Source organism: Tupaia chinensis, unplaced genomic scaffold (genome assembly GCF_000334495.1).
Source record: "Tupaia chinensis unplaced genomic scaffold, TupChi_1.0 Scaffold000146_1, whole genome shotgun sequence".
In the NCBI taxonomy this organism is placed as follows: domain Eukaryota; kingdom Metazoa; phylum Chordata; class Mammalia; order Scandentia; family Tupaiidae; genus Tupaia; species Tupaia belangeri.
This window is the reverse complement of record NW_006159616.1, coordinates 6150256-6154866: the sequence shown is the minus strand read 5'-3', so window position 1 is coordinate 6154866 and position 4611 is coordinate 6150256.

Below are 4611 nucleotides of genomic sequence, written 5' to 3'. Positions count from 1 at the left end.
ACAACACCCGCTCTTTGACCTGGCTGCTGAAGAGGGAGCTCATTAGCCACAAATGAGCATTATTATTCAACTCAAGTGCCCTGTCAGGGGCTCACACAGGGGACTGTCGGGCCCAGGCTGTGGGGCTGCGTGTCCTTGCTGCAGACATTAATAATATCCAAAGGTGTTTTCACTGTAATAGTAATAACGGTGATGATCGGGACACACTAGCATTCTCTCCCAAGGAGCTTCTGCAACCCAACTCACTGTGCCCAGGGGGAAAGCCAGAGGTGGGCAGGGGTGCAAAAGCCACCCCAAAGATACCTAGAAGCCAGTGACGACAACACTTTAGTGTGCCCCCTGCTTCAAGTCATGCCAACGTGAGTGGAGAATTCCCTGCCCAGTTTCGAAAGAAGCAAGAGGTTTTCAAGAGTTCCACACTAATCCCTTTGGGGGAGCCAGCCCCGTGAGATGCTAACTGATTCTCTCTTGGTCTTTTTGGAATAGTTCCCCTCCACCAGATCAGCTGAGACTTGTCAGGAGAGAGAATGGAGCTCCCTCCCTCAGAGAACTCGTGTGGGAGCAAGCGACAGACAAGATGAACTCAAACTGCCTCAGATGACCACAACAGGTGGTTTGTTAAACCACAGAACACGTTAGTTTGGGGTAGCGCTTCAGGTTTGGTTGGATCCAGGTGACTCTGAAAATTTGTCGGGGTAATACAAATATATACATATTTTACTTACATAAAATATTATAAAAATATTGCTCTCTCCCCCTCCATCGCTTGGCCCTGCCTTCCTTGTGTCAAATCTATTTTTTTTTAAGAGGTTTTCACTATAGGGCACATGCACTTGTCAGAAAGACAGAGACTGAAAGTGAGAAATCCCACCCCCCCAGGGGGATGGCCATGCCACAATCCCTTCTCCTCCATTCTCCTCTCGGGATCATGGGCACACATGCACACACGTACCCAGCATGAGTTTAAGCCACCATGTCCGGGACTCGAACGATGGTCGACTACATGGGAGTCCAGTGACATAGCCATTACACCAACTGCAGGTCTCTAAGTCTATTCTTTATTTTATTACTATTTAATTTTATGTATTATTGTCATAATCTTTTTTATATTACATTAAAGCACAGTGTATAACATTTCTTTTTTTTAGCAGGAATACCGTGCATATCAGTCAAGACAAAGACCTTACTATCCACATCATCATAGCTCTTCATCATTTGTTTTAGATGATTATTCTCATTCTTTTTTTAAACATTCAATCGCTGTACATCATTTGGCTTGTAAAAAGAATTTACCTAGCATGAAATACTTCTCAGACCAGTTCAGCTGAGACAACTCCACGTGTTATCGGCAAGTGTCAAAGCCATTCGTAAGCTCTCCCCTCATGGGCGACGTGGTTGCTGTTATCTCAAGACTTCAAGACTTCCTTTCTACCCTCTTTTCCAGCAATCCCCCTGGACTTCCTCGGGCTCAGTTTGGGTCACATGACCGTCTCTGAACTAGCCCAGCGGCCAGGAGAAAGCAGTGGTTTGTTTGGTTAGGCCTGGATCACATGGCCATGCTTGGAGCACATACTGGGGCGGTCCCGTGCACGTCACCTGGACAGAGATGGGAAGAGGGTTCCTTACCGCCTCTGCCTGGGAAACTGGTGTGCTTTTATGAGGAGTAAGGGTACATGAAGGGACTTCAAAACGTTCGTGAAAAATGGGCTTCAAGTGTAAGTTGATGAGAGTCTTCAAAGAGTTTTTGGAAAAGACATATTATGAAAAAACTATCCATGAGTTTCCTTTTGTTGAACCAAATAAACTCATACTTTAATTCCACATTCCACAAAATGGAACTTTTTGTTTTTTTAGTACTCCCATGTTTTGGTGCAAATAATGGGACATATATGCATAATTTTTCTAACAATATGCGTTTTCCATGGAACTTTTCAAGACCCTGGGTTAGGCAAAACCTAGATGGGTATTTCTGTGCATCTGGGTTTTAGATGGAGCTACTTCACAGCCGCCTTCCACTACCCCCACACCCAGGTCCCCAGTGCCACTCAGTCCAGACCAGGAAAAGCCTTTTATCAGCCACAGGATTGTTCAGGCCAGGTCTTGGCAAAGACCTTCAGCCGAAATCCGGAGCTCACAGATGTCCTTTCTCAGTTCAGCTTCACCGATGCTCCTAGCCGTAAGGAGCCGTGGATGCCGAGCCTCTCCGAGAGGCTGTGGGGGCTGCCTGGGGGGCTGGCTGCCGTGGGAGCAAGCGACAGACAAGATGAACTCAAACTGCCTCAGATGACCACAACAGGTGGTTTGTTAAACCACAGAACACGTTAGTTTGGGGTAGCGCTTCAGGTTTGGTTGGATCCAGGTGACTCTGAAAATTTGTCGGGGTAATACAAATATATACATATTTTACTTACATAAAATATTATAAAAATATTGCTCTCTCCCCCTCCATCGCTTGGCCCTGCCTTCCTTGTGTCAAATCTATTTTTTTTTAAGAGGTTTTCACTATAGGGCACATGCACTTGTCAGAAAGACAGAGACTGAAAGTGAGAAATCCCACCCCCCCAGGGGGATGGCCATGCCACAATCCCTTCTCCTCCATTCTCCTCTCGGGATCATGGGCACACATGCACACACGTACCCAGCATGAGTTTAAGCCACCATGTCCGGGACTCGAACGATGGTCGACTACATGGGAGTCCAGTGACATAGCCATTACACCAACTGCAGGTCTCTAAGTCTATTCTTTATTTTATTACTATTTAATTTTATGTATTATTGTCATAATCTTTTTTATATTACATTAAAGCACAGTGTATAACATTTCTTTTTTTTAGCAGGAATACCGTGCATATCAGTCAAGACAAAGACCTTACTATCCACATCATCATAGCTCTTCATCATTTGTTTTAGATGATTATTCTCATTCTTTTTTTAAACATTCAATCGCTGTACATCATTTGGCTTGTAAAAAGAATTTACCTAGCATGAAATACTTCTCAGACCAGTTCAGCTGAGACAACTCCACGTGTTATCGGCAAGTGTCAAAGCCATTCGTAAGCTCTCCCCTCATGGGCGACGTGGTTGCTGTTATCTCAAGACTTCAAGACTTCCTTTCTACCCTCTTTTCCAGCAATCCCCCTGGACTTCCTCGGGCTCAGTTTGGGTCACATGACCGTCTCTGAACTAGCCCAGCGGCCAGGAGAAAGCAGTGGTTTGTTTGGTTAGGCCTGGATCACATGGCCATGCTTGGAGCACATACTGGGGCGGTCCCGTGCACGTCACCTGGACAGAGATGGGAAGAGGGTTCCTTACCGCCTCTGCCTGGGAAACTGGTGTGCTTTTATGAGGAGTAAGGGTACATGAAGGGACTTCAAAACGTTCGTGAAAAATGGGCTTCAAGTGTAAGTTGATGAGAGTCTTCAAAGAGTTTTTGGAAAAGACATATTATGAAAAAACTATCCATGAGTTTCCTTTTGTTGAACCAAATAAACTCATACTTTAATTCCACATTCCACAAAATGGAACTTTTTGTTTTTTTAGTACTCCCATGTTTTGGTGCAAATAATGGGACATATATGCATAATTTTTCTAACAATATGCGTTTTCCATGGAACTTTTCAAGACCCTGGGTTAGGCAAAACCTAGATGGGTATTTCTGTGCATCTGGGTTTTAGATGGAGCTACTTCACAGCCGCCTTCCACTACCCCCACACCCAGGTCCCCAGTGCCACTCAGTCCAGACCAGGAAAAGCCTTTTATCAGCCACAGGATTGTTCAGGCCAGGTCTTGGCAAAGACCTTCAGCCGAAATCCGGAGCTCACAGATGTCCTTTCTCAGTTCAGCTTCACCGATGCTCCTAGCCGTAAGGAGCCGTGGATGCCGAGCCTCTCCGAGAGGCTGTGGGGTCTGCATGGAGGACTGGCTGCCTGCAGGGCAGCTCACGTCCACTGGAGGGCAGCGTTCTTGAGGGCAAAGTCCTCCGTTCACTCTTGGCTTCAGTCTTAGGCAAGGACATGCTCGCATGCTGGCACAAATGGGTAAATTGCTCAGCTGGTTGGCTCCGACTTTAAAGAGCATTCTTCTTACGTGTGTAAGTTGAACCAAAATTAAACTTGTGGAGATTTCTACTGTCTGGATAGGACCACTTAGAAAAACCATTTCCTGGAGACGACACGTCAGACACTTGACTACTGAGCACCCCTCACCTTAACCCAATCCAGTCTCTCCCTAGGCTGCCCAGACTAGTCCCTGCAACTACTCTCCAGATGTTACGACTTCGAGTCCCTCTCCCTAGTCTGGATGCTCTCTCCAGACCCTGCCCTCTCAATCAAGATCTTGCCCAAAACGTGGTGCTGCTTTTCCAGGTGTGAAAGCACTGGAGCATAGTACAGCAAAATATTCACCTCCAACAGTCAATATACTCTACCTCTATTAACACAGCCAACGTCATCACATGATCGTTCGGGTCCTTATATCTCATTGGAAACTCAAAATACACATACTGTTTCTTGAAACCTTTGCGCTTTTCCCATATCTTAACTATGGCTTTCCCACCCCTTATGCTCGCGGTTGGCTTTTTGGATGGCTTCTCGCACCCAAGGGGAAAGAGGA